Source organism: Pongo abelii, chromosome 1, assembly GCF_028885655.2.
Source record: "Pongo abelii isolate AG06213 chromosome 1, NHGRI_mPonAbe1-v2.0_pri, whole genome shotgun sequence".
NCBI classification, from domain to species: domain Eukaryota; kingdom Metazoa; phylum Chordata; class Mammalia; order Primates; family Hominidae; genus Pongo; species Pongo abelii.
In genome coordinates this window covers 34,047,324-34,063,284 of record NC_071985.2, presented here as the reverse complement: position 1 = coordinate 34,063,284, position 15,961 = coordinate 34,047,324, and the positions used below count along the sequence as shown (strand labels likewise).

Here is a 15,961-nt window from a genome sequence, read left to right as displayed (position 1 = left end):
ATCACTTACCTGCCTAAAATCATAAAATGGCTCCTTCTCACCCTTGGGATAAAATTCCAACTCCTTAATATAGTGCTTAAGATTCTTCATAGTATTTGACTACCTATCATCTTTACATGATCATTCAAGTCACTATGCCTTATAATCTACATTGCAGCCAATATTAACCCATTTTATTTTCTCAGATCCACCAATCTCTCTCTCATCTCCAAGTTCTCATACATGTTATTTTCTCTGCGAGGAAAACTCTCCCTCTTGTCTGACTCCCTACAAGTAATTCTTTCAGGTATTAACTTAATCACATTCTTTAAGATATCAGTCTAATGACATGTTTATAGAAAATCTTTACTGATTCTCTCAAGTCTGGCTTTTATGCTGCTCCTGTAAGCTTTAGAGTTCCTCACAAGCGCATTTATTATACTTTCTTACAATGTGCACTTATCACATTCTATTGTAATAGTTTATTTACATATCCAGTTTATCCCACTAGCTCCTTAAAACTGGGAGATTGTGAACCTTGTTCACCACTCTTACAGTACTCCACTGCAGCACTACTTCTCTAGTACCTCTATATAGTACTCCACTATAGCACTTCTTCTCTAGTACCTCTATATAGCATAGCACTTCTTCTCTAGTATCTCTACATAATACTCCACTATAGCACTTCTTCTCTAGTATCTCTACATAATATTCCACTATAGCACTTCTTCTCTAGTATCTCTACATAATACTCCACTATAGCACTTCTTGTCTAGTATCTCTATATAGTACTCCACTATAGTACTTCTTCTCTAGTATCTTGATATAGTACTCCAGTATAGCACTTCTTCTCTAGTATCTCTACACAGTACTCCACTGTAGCACTTCTTCTCTACTATCTCTACATAATACTCCACTATAGCACTTCTTCTCTAGTATCTGTTTACAGTACTCCACTATAGCACTTCTTCTCTGGTATCGCTATATAGTACTTCATTACAGCACTTCTTCTCTAGTATTTCTACATAATACTCCACTATAGCACTTCTTCTCTAGTATTTCGATATAGTACTCCACTGTAGCACTTCTTCTCTAGTATCTCTGTATACTACTCCACTATAGCACTTCTTCTCTAGTATCTCTATATACTACTCCACTGTAGCACTTCTTCTCTGGTGTCTCTATATACCACTCCATTTCTTCTCTATTATCTCGATATAGTACTCCACTATTTCGAGATAATAGAGCACTACTTCTCTAGTATCTTTTGCTTTCACCTGTCAGCTACTATTATGCCAGAACACAATTCTGGATGAAAAAGTCTTCTTATTCTGGATGTCAGGCCTGAAAAGAAAAAAAGCATTGTAATTTTCTCTCTCTGACTTCTTTTTAAATAAAGTATACCTGGGCTTCCAGAGAAACATGTGGTCCAATTATTTTTGATATTGCCAAACTTGCTCTATTGTAAGGCGTGAAGAGCAGGGCATTTTATGCCATTTTTAAAGGACTTGTAGAACATTTTTGAAAAAAGATAAAAAAGTAACTTCAGATTCATAAAAGATTAACATAAAAAATTTTTGGAACAGGCAAAAAATAAGTGCTAAATGGTTACACTTAGTTTGCATTTCACAAACCATTGAAATTGGTTATCCAAACAAATCATTACATGAAAGGATGGATAGATAGATAGGTTCATTGTTTTTTTTTTATATATCCTGAACTGACTGTCCAAAAAGACTTGTTAAGAGGGAACTTACTAATCACTTATTACATATTACCCTAATGCTATGCCTTCAGTATTATAATTATGAGGGTCTGTATTTGGCATATTTTAAAGTAAGATTTACCATTGATTGTTTTCTCCCTTCAAGTTAATATTTGCTAGCATTTAATAAATGCTTACTATTTGCCAGGCACAATGCTACATGCCATATATATATATATACACACACACACATATATGTGTATATATATATATACACACACACACGTATGTATATGTGTGTGTATATATACACATATACACACGTATATACACACACATATACACATACATATACATATATGTGTATATACACATACATATACACACACATATATAAATACTTCTAAATTCTTATACTTGGCCCTATAATGTGGTACTATAATTATCCTTTTCTCTAGGGTTTACCTAACAATGCACCACAAACCAGGTGGCTTAAACAACAGAGATTTATTCTCTCACTGTTCTGCAGGCTAAAAGAAGTTCAAAGTCAAGGTGTCGGCAGGGGCACGTTCTCTCTGAAGGCTGTGGCAGAAGACCTTCCTTGCATGTTCCTAGTTTCTAGTGATGGTGTTAGTCCTTGGTGTTCCTTGGCTTGTAGATGCATTACTTTCATCTCTACCTCCACTGTTACATGACATCTTCCTTGTGTGTCTGCTTTGTCTACTCCTTTCTTCATACCAGGACATTAGTCTGGTTGGATTAAAGGCCCATAAAGACCCTATTTCCAAATAAGGTTACATTCAGTTAATTACCAGGGGTTAGAACTTTGTCTTAGTTCATTTTCTGCTGCTATAACAGAATACCATAGACTGGGCAATTTGTAAGGAAAAGAAATTTATTTCTGTTTTGAGAAGCTAGAAAGTCCAGGAGCATGACACCAGCACAATGTGAGAGTCATCCCATGCAGAAAGCATCACATGGATATGAGAAAGGAGAATACTCCTATCCTATTATTTAATTACTTATTATCCTATTACTTATCCTGTTACTTAATCCATGTAAAAACCCACTCTCATGATAACTAACCTGTTCCCACTTTAATGACATTAATTCGTTCTTTAGGGCTTTTTCCTCATGACCTAATCACTATTATTAGGTTCCACCTCCCAGTACTATTGCCTAGGGGATTAAGTTTCCAATGCATAAACTTTTGGGGGAACATATTTAAACCATAGCATTCCACTCTGGCTTCAAACTTCATGTCCTTCTCACAGTGCAAAATACAATCAATCCATCCTGACAGTCCCAAAAGGCTTAACTCATTTCAGCATTAACTCAAAATTCTGAAGTCCAGAGTCTCATTTTAAATCAGACGTGCCTGAGACTCTAAGCGCAATTCATCCTGATGCAAATTCCTCCAGCTTTGAGCCTGTAAAATCAAAACAGTTACTTGATTCTAAAATACAATGATGGGACAGGTATAGTGTACACATTTCCACTCCATAAGGGAGAAATAGGTTAGAAAAGAGGGGTAACTGATCCCGGTAAGTCTAAAACACAACAGGTCAAACAACATTAAATCTGAAGGTTCCAGAATAATCTTCCTTGACTCAACGTTCATCTTGCTGGACACGCTGGGTTGAGGAGGGAGTTGAGCCCCCAAAGCTTCAGACAGCCCTACACTATGGCTGTGCTGGTCTCATTCCATGCTTCAGTGCTCTTGCATTGGAGTCTCATGGCTGTAGCTTTCCCAGGCTAGAGTGGCATGCTGAGACCCCTACAGTTCTTTGGTCTTGGGAGTGGCCCCACTTCCATGGTCTCACTACGACTTGTCCTTGTAGGGACCCTCTGCAGCAGCTCTGCTCCTGAAACAGTTTTCTAGCTGGGCCCTTTGGCTCTCTGTGACATCCTTTGAAATCTACATGGAAGAACCCATGTTCCTATAGCTCTTGCATTCTGTGCACATGCAGAATTAGCACCACATGGATGCTGTTAAGGTTCCTGGATTGCATGTTCTGAAGTGGCAGGTTGAGCTGCACATGGGGCCACTTAATCCATGGCTGGGGCAGGTGAAGAGTGCTGTGCCAGAATGCAGGGAGCAGAGACCTGAGGTGGCTCTGGGAAGCAAGTTCCCTAAACAATTCTGCCCCTCTAGAGCTTGGGCCTGTGATAGAAGCGAAAACCTTGAAGGTATCTGAAATGCCCTCAGTGTCTTTTTACCATTATCTTGATAATCCCTGTATCAGTATTAATCTCCTTAGCAAATGGTTGCTGGGCCATGACTTTGGTTTTCTCTCCTGAAAATTCTTTCACTCTTTAACACATGTCCAGACTGAGTTTTACAAATCTTTCTGCTGTATTTTCTTTTAGATTATAAATTCCATCTGTAAGTCATTTCTTTCCTCTTACATCTTACTGTAAGTGATGAAAAGTAGACACACAGCAGATTGAATCCTTTACTGCTTAGATATTTCTTTTGCTAGATATGCTAGCCCACTACTCTTAAACTCCACCTTTCATTAAGCCTCCAGGCATGAACACAGTTCAGCCAAGTTCTTTGCTACTTTATAGTAAGGATGGCCTTTACTCCAGTTTCCAATAAGGTATTCCTTATTTCTGTCTGAGACTTCATCAGAATGTCCTTTACTGACCATATTTCTATCAACGTTCTAATCATGACCACTTGAGTGATCTCTAAGAAATTACAGACTTTCCTGGCACTTCTTGTCTTCTTCTGAGTCCTCACCAGAATTACCCCTAATGCTCCATTCATGGCAATCTAGGATTCTTCTAATCTGCTCTTTCAAATTCTTCCAACCTCTGCTCATTACACAGTTCCAAAGCCACTTCCACATTATCAGGTATTATTATAGCAGTATCTATACTCTCAGTATGAATTATCTGTCTTAGTCCATTTTCTGCTGCCATAACGGAATATCACAAACTGAGTAATTTATTTAAAAAGAAATTTTTTTTCAGGGATTGGGAGAGGGAAGTCCAGGAGCATGGTGCCAGCAGCTGTAAAGGCTCATGCCATGGCGTAAGGCATCATTGGTGAGTGAGGGTGCAAGACAGAGAGACACACAAAGGGCCAGACTCACTTTGTAACAACTCACTCTCATGATAACTAATCCACTCCCATGATAATGACATTTATCCATTCTTGAGGGCTTCATCCTCATGACCAAATGACCTCTTGTTATGCTCCATGTCTCAATACTATTTCAACAGAGATTAAGTTTCCAACACATAAACTTTTTGGGGACACATTAAAACCATAGCAGCCTTCAACATATTTTTTAGGAGTGGGGCACAATTCAACCCACACTAGTTAAACTTCAGTATCTTCACTCAACTTTTCTTCTGCTTTTTGAAAGTCTTTCCTTCTCAGTGCTATTCCACCCTTGGCCCCACTGCTGGCTCCACTACTACGTCTGCACCACAATTCATGTGGTAGCTTCCTCTGAGCTCACGTGGCTATCACCTCTGAGCAGAAGATGGCTGTGCTGCCCACATGTGCTGATCTTGACAAACCTGCCAGGGATGTTTTCACCAAGGGCTATGGGTTTGGCCTAATAAGGCTTGATTTGAAAGCAAATTCTGAGAATGGATTGGAATTTACAAGCTCAGTTTCAGTCAACACCGAGACCACCAAAGTGAAGGGCAGTCTGGAGACCAAGCACAGACAGACAGACTATGGCCTGATGTTTACAGAGAAATGCAACACTGACAATACACTAGGCACTGAGATTACCATGAAGAATAATGCACATGGACTGAAGCTGACCTTTGATTCATCATTCTCACTGGGGAAGAAAAAGTAAAGCTGACCTTTGATTCTTCCTAACCTGGAGACAAATATGCTAAAATCAAGACAGGATACTTGTGGTAGCACATCAACCTGAGCTGTGACATGGATTTTGAAATTGCTGAGCCTTCGATCAGAGGCTCTCTGGTGCTGTGTACAAGGGTTGGCTGGCTGGCTACCAGATGAATTTTGAGACTGCAAAGTCCCAAGGGACCCAGAGCAACTTTGTGGTTAGCTAGAAGACTGATGAATTCCAGCTTCACACTAATGTGAATGATGGGATAGTGTTTGGTGGCTCCATTTACCAGAAAATGAAAAGGAAGTTGAGAGTACTGTGAATCTCGCCTGGACAGCAGAAAAATGTAAAACTTGCTTTGAAATAGCAGCCAAGTATCAGATCAACCCTGATGCTTGCTTTTTGGATAAAGTGAACAACTTCAGCCTGTTAGGTTTAGGATATATTCAGACCCTAAAGCCAGGTATCAGACTGACACTGTCAGCTTTCCTGTATGGTAAGAACATTCAGGCTCACAAGCTTGATCTAAGACTGGAATTTCAAGTGTAAGTGAATGCTGTATAGTTGTCTAATTTAAAATTGTTTTGCAGCATAAGTATCTTCATCATTTAATGTATCTTTTAATGTCATATTTCTGGGATGCAGGTATTGCTAAATATCATGTTAGGCTTCTGGGTTAAAAATGATTCAGCTTTAAGGTATTACCCTTTCAAAGGTACAGAAGAAACTCAATTCCAAAAGAAGGTCTTTTCGGCTGTAGAATTGGAGGGAACTTGGCTTTTCTAGAAATGCCAGATTTATTTTTTATATAGAAATGTTTGTAAGTGGAAGCTGACAATATAGAGGCACTTTGTAAATTCATAGTGAGTAAATGAATAAAATTATGGTTTCCTAAGAAGCAAACCTTGGTTTCTTAACCCTAATAGATGACAGGCTCATTGGTTGATGGTGTGTACGAACTCACCTGAAAGGGACTTTTTTAGACAGATATTCATGACCTGCTCCCCATCTCAGTTCATCATCACCTCTTTTACACCAAAAGGTCTGAAGGATGTGGTAACTGCTTATTTTGGCCATTTAGGGGTAGAGAGGATGAATGTGATGAAGCCAATAATTCAGGACTTAATTCCTTCTCGTGTTGTGGTTTTTTGCCCTTGCACTAGAATATGAAATAGCTTCCAGGAGCTCCAGCTATAAGCTTGGAAGAGTCTGTGTGATTTTAATCACATGGTAACAATACTCAGAATCTAAATTGAACTTCTGTTGTATTGTCACCACTCCATTTATTTTTTAGTAGTTTAATGGGTATATTTTAAAGTCTTCCATTTTTTGTGGAATTAAATCCTCCCCTTCAAATGCTGCAATTGACATTACTTAAAATAAAACTTGAACACAATATTGAAACCTAAAAAAGAAGAGAGAGAAAGTTTTTCCCTCTCTGCCATCTTCCCATTCCTGTTCCTACTTCCCAGCTTTATGCTATGTCCTACTTACACAGAGTAACATACTCTATAATCAAACTCTTTTCTGGGAAATCTAATTAAAAATGCATGCTAAAGAATTACTTTTACCCAAAACAACAATTAAGACAAAGTTTTAGTACTTTATTCAGTGCTTTAATTACAAGGGAGTAGTTAATCAAAATTAACCAAAGATAAATTTATCTGACCTGCTATTTTATGTTAATATTCTGTAGGAATGACCTTCATAGGTCAAATATAAATAAAGAACTATATATTTATGTCTCACCACAATGAAAAGTTGTTACAATAATCAGAATTTCAAAAAGCCACATAGGCTGGTTTAAGGGCTTTCATATAGTGCATTCTGATTCCTTTTTACACAATCAACATGAAAGATTAGCTCATACAGGTTTATACCAGGCAACTAGATATAATAATGTAGATCTCTCAGAAAATGATCACCTGTTTTTAAAATTTGGGGAATATCCTACACTCCTTGATATTAGAGGGAGAAACTACAGTTTCTTAATCCATTTTCAAAGTTTTAACTCATTTTTGTGGACCAAATAATAAGCCAGTCCCTCTAACAACATTGAGTTGGTAATATCTCAAGCCAAAACAAAGTAGTCTTACAAAGAATATTAGAAAAATGACAAACATACATAAGCAGTTTAAGTTGCTAAACTATTACTATAATTCTACCTTGAAATTGAATCAAGCTAACTTCTTGCCATATTGGAGTAACAGCTAATAGATTTACCTTCTCTCCATAAACTGGAAAAATTACATAAATAAAAATTTTAACTCACTATATAACAGGTAGCATTGGATTATAATCTCTAAGGAAAGGGAGACAATTAAAGTAAGCCCTATGATTGACATAGCTTCCTGCCTAGAGGTGCTTTGCTGGCAGCAACACTGAGAGTCCAACACTTGGGACTGCCAAATAGAGCTTGGCCATCCTGCTGAGTTTCTGATAGAGGTCAGAATTCAAGGAGCTCAGGTTTAATAGAATGTATGGGCAGACTATCAGACAGAAGGAAGCCACAGAGAGGTATAGCTCCAGTGATTTCCACAAGTATTCTTTCAGGTATTTTGTCTGAGTAGTGATCTGAAAATACTTTAAAAGAAACATTGTGGGAAGAGGCAGAGCAAAATGGTGGAATAGAAGGCTCCACTGAATGTCCCCTTGCAAGGACACCAATTTAGCAACTATCTACACACAAACACACAAAAACACCTTCATTAAGAACCAAAAAATCAGGTGAGCGCTCATAGTACTTGGTTTTAACTTTATATCACTGAAAAAGGCATTGAAGAAATAGACAAAACAGTCCTGAATCACCAACACAACCCCTCCCCTGCCCCTGGCAGTACCAGAAGCCTGGTATGGAGAGCATCTCTGGGTGTTGGGGGAAGGGAACACAGCAACTGTGAGGCACTGCACTCAGTGCTGTCCTATTATAGCAAAAAGAAAAACAAGACCAAACTCCACTGACACCTGTCCACAGAGAGAACATTTAAACCAGCCCTAGCCAGAGTGGAATTGCAGATCCCAGAAGTCAGAACTTGAGTTCTTGCAAACCTCACCACCAAGGGCAACAGTGCTCTGTGTCTCTAAGTAAACTTGAAAGGCAGTCTATGCCATAAGGACTGCAGCTCTTATGAATCCTAGTACTGAACTAGGCCTAGAGACAGTGGGTGGCTTGGTGGGCTAGGGAACACAACCTACTGATATACTAGCTGGAGTGGATAAGGGAGTAGTGGAATCATCCCTCCTCTAACCCCAGGCTGCACAGCTCACAGCTAAAAGGCACCCCTTCCTTCCATTTGAGGAGAAGAAAAGGAAGAGTGGGGATGACTGTGTCTTGCCTCTTGGATACCAGTTCAGCCACAGCAGAATAGGGCACCATTCAGTGTCATGAGGCCCCCATTCGAGGCCCTAGCTACCAGATGATATTTCTAGACACACTCTGGGCCACAATGGAACCCGCTGCCTTGAAGGAAAGAACCCCCACCTGGTGGCATTCATCACCTGCTAGATGAAGAGCCTCTGGGACCGGAATAACCAGCAGTGATACCCAAGTACTACATCAAGGGCCTTGGGTGAGCCTCTGAAGCTTGCTGGCTTCAGGTGAGACTAAGTATATTACCAGCTGTGGCAAGTATGGGACAAAACTCCTTCTGCTTGAGAAAAGTAGAGGGAAAAGTAAAGGGGACTTTGTCTTGCTTCTTGGGTACCAGCATGGTCACAGCAGGATAGAGCACCAAGAGGCCTCCTGGGGTCCCCAGTTCCAAAACTTGACTCTTAGATGGCATTTCTCATTCTGCCCTGAGCCAGAGGAGGTTCTCTGAAGGGTAAGTCCCAGACCAGGCGGCATTCACCACAGGCTGACTTAAGAGCCCTTAGGACTTAAGGGAACATCAGAAGTAGTCTGGCAGTACTCTTTGTGGCCTGTGGTGGTGGTGGCTATGGGATGAGCCTTCTCTGCCTTTGTAAAGGGGAGGGAGAAGTGGGAAGGACTGCATTTTGTGGTTTAAGTGCCAGCTCAGCTGCAGTGTAATAGAATACCAGGTAGGCTTCTAAGGTTTTAGGCTGCAGTTCCTGACTCCCAGACAATACTTCTGGACCCACCTAGGGCCGAGGGGGACCTCGCTATCCTGAAAGGAAGGACACAGGCCTGACTGGCCTTGCCACCTGCTGATTATAGTGCCCCAGGGCCTTGAGTGAACATAAACAGTAGCCAGGGAGTGGGTGCAGCAGGCCTTGGGTGAGACCCAGTGCTATGCTGACTTCAGGTCTCATCCAGCACATAGTGGTGGTGGCCACAGGGGTGCTGTGTCACTCCATCTCCAGCTTTTGATGGCTCAGAACAGAAAGGGAGACTCCATTTGTTTGAGAGAAAGTAAGGGAAGAGAACAAGAATCTCTGCCTGGTAAAGAGAATTCTCCCGGAACTTGTCCAAGACCATACAGGCAGTACCTCTAAGAGTCTGCAAGAACCACAGTGTTACTGGACTTGGGGTGCCTCTTAAAGCAAATACAGTTAGATCACAACACTCAAGTCCTTTCAAATATCTGGAAAGTCTTCCCAAGAAGGATGAGTAAAAAGAAGCTCAGATAGTGAAGAATACAATAAATACCTAACTCTTCAATGCCTAGGCACCAAAGAACATCTCCTAGCATCAAAACCATCCAGGAAAACATGAACTCACCAAATGAACAAAATAAGGGCACCAGAGACCAGTCCCAGAGAAACAGAGATGTGTGACTTTTCAGACAGAACATTTATGTTAAGGAAATTCAAAGAAATTCAAGAAATCACAGAGAAGGAATTCAGAATTTTATCAGATAAATTTAACAAAGAGATTGAAGTAAATAAAAATAATCAAGAAGAAATTCTGGACTGGAAAATGCAATTGGCATATGAAGAATGCATCACAGTCTTTTAACAGCAGGATTGATCAAGCAGAAGAAAGAATTCATGAACTTGAATACAGGCTCTTTGAAAATACACAGTCAGAGGAGACAAAAGAGAAAAATAATAAACAATGAAGAATACCAGCAGAATCCAGAAAATAGCTTCAAAAGGGCAAATCTAAGAATTATTGGACTTAAAGAGTAGGTAGAGAAAGAGATGGAGTGGAAAGCTTATTCAAAGGAATAATAACAGAGAACTTCCCAAACCTAGAGAAAGATGTCAATACTCAAATACAAGAAGGTTATACAACACCAAGACTTTAGCCCAAAGAAGACCGACTCAAGACACTTAATAATCAAACTCCCAAAGGTCAAGGATAAAGAAAAGATCCTGAAGGAAACGAGAGAATATAAATAAACAACATACAATGGAGCAACAGACTTTTCAGTGAAAACCTTAAGGTCAGGAGAGAGTGGTATGACTTATTTAAACTGCTGAAGGAAAGAAAAAAAACTTTTACCCTAGAATAGTATATCTAGCAAAAATATCCCTCAAACATAAAGAAGAAAGAAAGACTTTCCAAGATAAACAAAAGCTGAGAGATTTCATCAATATCAGACCTGTCCTACAAGAAATCCTGAAGTGAGTTATTCAATCAGAAAGAAAATGAAATTAATGAGCAATAAGAAATCACCTCAAGGTACAAAACTCACTGGTAATAGTAAGTACATAGAAAAACACAGAATATTATAACATTATAACTGTTGTGTGTAAACTACTCTTATCCTAAGTAGAAAGACTAAATGATGAATCCATCAAAAATAATAACAACTTTTCAAGACATAGGCAGTACAATAAGATATGAATTAAAAAAACAAAAAATTAAAAAGCAGGGACACTAAGTTATGGCATAGAGTTTTAGTTTTCTTTTTGCTTGTTTTGTTATGAAAACAGTGTTAAATTATTATCATGTTAAGATAATGAGTTATAAGATAGTATTTGCAAGCCTCATGGTAACCTCAAACCAAAAAACATACAATGGATACACAAAAAATAAAAAGCAAGCAGCTAAATTATATCCCCAGAGAAAAATCACCTTCACTAAGGGAAGATAAGAAGGAAGAGAAGATCACAAAATAAGCAGAAAACAAATAACAAAATGGCAAGAGTAAGACTTTACTCATGAATAATAACATTAAATGTAAATGAACTAAACTCTCCAATCAAAAGACATAGAGTGGCTGAATAGATGGCAAAACAAGATCCACTGACATGTTGCCTACAAGAAACACACTTCACCTATAAAGATACATGTAGATAGATTGAATATAAAAAGATGGAAAAAGATATTCTAAGCCAACAGAAACCAAAAAAGAGCAGGAGTCACTATACTTGTATCAGACAAAATAGATTTCAAGACTAAAACTATAAGAAGAGATAAAAAAAAGTCCACAATATAATGATGAAGGGATAAATTCAGCAGGAGGATATAACATTTTAAATATATATGCACCCAACACTGAAGCACCCAGATATATAAAGCAAATATCGTTAGTGCTAAAGAGAGAGATAGGTCCCAATATAATAAGAGCTGGATACTTCAACAACCCACTTTCAACATCGGACAGGTCTTTCTGACAGAAAATCAACAAAAAAAATCAGGCTTAATCTGTGCTATAGGCCACATAAATCTAATAGATATTTAAAGACATTTCAACCAACAGCTGCAGAATACACATTCTTTTCCTCAGCATATGGATCATTCCAAGAATGATCAGTCTCAAGAAGAGACCATGTGTTAGGTCACAAAACAAGTCTTAAGACATTCAAAAATATTGAAATAACATCAAGCATTTTCTCTGAACACAATGGAATAAAACTAAAAATTAAAAACAAGGGGAATTTTGGAAACTATACCAATACATAGAAATTAAACAATATGCTCCTGAATGACCAGTGGATCAATGAAGAAATTAAGAAGAAAGTTGAAAAATGTCTTGAAAAAAATAATAATGGAAACACAACATATCAAAACCTATGGAATACAGCAAAAGCAATACTAAAAGGGAAGTTCATAGCTGTAAGTGCCTACATCAAAATAAAAAAAGAAAAAACATCAAATAAACAATCTAAGGATGCATCTTAAGAAAAAAGCAAGAGCAAACCAAACTCAAAACTAGTAGAAGAAAAGAAACAAGGTCAGAGCAGAAATAGAGTTGAAATTTAAAAAGTACAAAAGATCAACAAAGCAAAACAAAGTTAAACAAGAAAAAGAGTTTAGCCAGACTAAGAAAAAGAGAGAAAATACAAATAAAATCAGAAATGAGAAAGGAAACATTACAAATGATACTGCAGAAATGCAAAGGATCATTAATGGCTACTAGGAACAAGTATATGCCAAAAAATTGGAAAATCTAGAGGAAATGCACAAATTACTACATGCATACAATCTGCCCAGATTGAACCATGAAGAAATCCAAAATATGAATAGACCAAAAACAAGTAACTAGATTGAAGCCATAATAAAAAGTCTTCCACTAACGAAAGCCCAAGACGTGACAGCTTTACTACTGAATTTTACCAAACATTTAAAGAGAAATTAATACCAATCTACTCAAACTATTCCAAAAAAATAGAGGAGGACAGACTACTTCTAAACTCATTCTACAAGTATGGTGTAATCCTGATACCAAAACCAGAGAAAGAAACATCAAAAAAAGAAAACTACAGGCCAGTATCTCTGATAAATATTAATGCAAGAATCCTTAACAAAATACTAACAAACTGAATTCAACAATACATTAGAAAGATCATTCATCACGACCAAGTGGGATTTATCCCTGGGATATAAGTATGGTTCAACATATGCAAATCAATCAATGTGATTCATTATATCAACAGAATGAAGAATGAAAACAATGTGAGCATTTCAATTGATGTTGTAAAAGCATTTGATAAAATTCAACATTTCCTCATTATTTAAAACCCTCAAAAAAACTGGGTATAGTAGGAACACAGCTCAACATAATAAAAGCCATATATGACAGACCCACAGCTAGTATCATACTGAATGGGGAAAACTGGAAAGACTTTTCTCTAAGATATGGAACATGGCAATGATGCCCATGTTTATCACTGTTATGCAAGGTAGTACTGGAAGTCCTAGCTAAAGTAATCAGACAGGAGAAAGATAAAGTGCATCCAAATTGGGAAAGAAGACAAATTTCTCTTGTTACAGATGATATAGTCTTATATTTGAAAAAAATCTAATGACTCCACAAATAAATATTTAAACAGATAAATTGTTTAGTTGCAGGACACAAAATTAACATGAAAAAATTAATACTATTTATATACACCAAAGGTGAACATTCTGAAAAAGAAATAAAAAATGTAAGCCCATTTACAATAGCCAAGCATAAAATTAAATACCTAGGAATTAACTTAAATAAATAAAACATCTCTATAATGAAAATTATAAAACATTGATGAAATAAATTGAAGAGGACATCACAAAATGGAAAAATATTTCATGTTCATGGATTAGAAGAATTAATATTGTTAAAACATCCATACTAGGCAAAGCAATCTATAGATTAAATGCAATCCCTATCAAAATACCAATGGCATTCTTCACAGAAATAGAAAAACAATCCAAAAATTTATATGGAACCATAAAATACCCAGAATAGCCAAAGCTATCCTAAGAAAAAAGAACAAAGCTAGAGAAGGCACATTATCTGACTTCAAATTATACCACAGAGCTATAATAGCCAAAACAGCATGGTGCTGGCATGAAAACAGACACATAGACCAATAGAACAGAATAGAGAAACCAGAAACAAATCCACACACCTACAGAGATTTCATTTTTGACAAAGGTACCTAGAACATACACTGTGGAAAAGACAGTCTCTTCAATAAATGGTGCTGGAAAAATGAGATATCCATATACCGAAGAATATAACTAGACCCCTACCTCTCACCATATACAAAAATCAAATCAAAATGGATTAAAGATTTAAATATAAGGCCTCAAACTATGAAACTACTACAAGAAGATATTCGGGAAAAATTTCCAGGATATTGTTCTGGGCAAGAATTTCTTGAGAAATACCCCATAAGCACAGGCAACTAAAGCAAAAAATGGATAAATGAGATTGCATCAAGTTTAAAAGCTTCTACATAGTAAAGGATACAATCAACAAAGTGAAGAGACAATCCACAGAATGAAAGAAAATACCTGCAAACTACCCATTTGTATTAGCCTGTTTTCATGCTGATGATAAAGACATACCCAAGACTGGGTAATTTATAAAGAAAAAGAGGCTTAATGGACTCACAGTTCCATGTGGCTGGGGAGGCCTCAAAATGCTGGTGGAGGGTGAAAAGTGTGTCTTACATGGTGGCAGATAAGAGAGAATCAGAACTAAAAGAAAGGGGTTTCCCCTAATAAAACCATCAGATCTCGTGAGACTTATTCACTACCATGAGAACAGTATAGGGAAAACTGCCTCCATGATTCAGTTATCTCCCACCAGGTCCCTCCCACAACACGTGGGAATTATGAGAGCTACAATTCAAGATGAGATTTGGGTGGGGACACAACCAAACCATATCACCATCTGACAAAGGATTAATGACCAGAATACATAAGGAGCTCAAACAATTCTATAGGAAAAAAATTCAATAATCTGATCACAAATGGGCAAAAGATTTGAATAGATATTTCTCAAAGAAAACATACAAATGGCAAACAGACATATGAAAATGTGCTCAACATTACTGATCATCAGAGAAATGCAAATCAAAACTAAAATTAGATATCATCTCACCCCAGTTAAAATAACTTATATTCAAAAGATAGGAGTAACAAATGTAAGTGAGGATGTGGAGAAAAGGGAATCCTCATACTCTGTAGGTGGGAATGTAAATGAGTACAGTTACTAGGGAGAACACTTTAAATGGTCCCCAGAAAGCAATCCCACTGCTGGGTATATATCCAAAAGAAAGGAAATCAGTATATCAAAAATATATCTGTACTCCTATGCTTGTAGCAGTACTGTTCATAATAGCTAATATTTTGAACCAACCTAAGTGTTCATCAACAGAAAATTGGATAAAGAAAATATACATATACACAATGGAGTACACTCAGCCATAAAAAATGATGAGATCATATCAATTCCAACAACATGGATGGAACTAGAGATTATTATGTTAAGTGAAATAAGCCTAGCACAGAAAAACAAACATTGCATATTCTCATATATTTATGGGATCTAAAAATGAAAACAACTAAACTCATAGACACAGAGGACAGAAGGATGGTTACCAGAGGCTGGGAAGGGTGTGGAATCTAAAAATCAAAACAATTAAACTCATAGACACAAAGGATAGAAGGATGCTTACAGAGGCTGGGAAGGGTACTGAAGGGGAGGTGGGGATGGTTAATAATTCTAAAAAATCAAAAAATGAGTAAGACCTATTTGATAGCACAACAGAATGAATATAGTCGATAATAACTTAACTGTACCTTTTAAAATAACTAGAAGAGTGTAACTGGATT

The 15,961-nt window shown here is 37.4% G+C and overlaps 1 pseudogene; it reads left to right on the top strand.

The window, feature by feature from the left end:
- The first annotated feature begins 5,181 nt into the window (after positions 1-5,181).
- On the top strand, positions 5,182-6,283 carry LOC100436180 (voltage-dependent anion-selective channel protein 1-like; annotated as a pseudogene).
- The last annotated feature ends 9,678 nt before the right edge of the window (positions 6,284-15,961 follow it).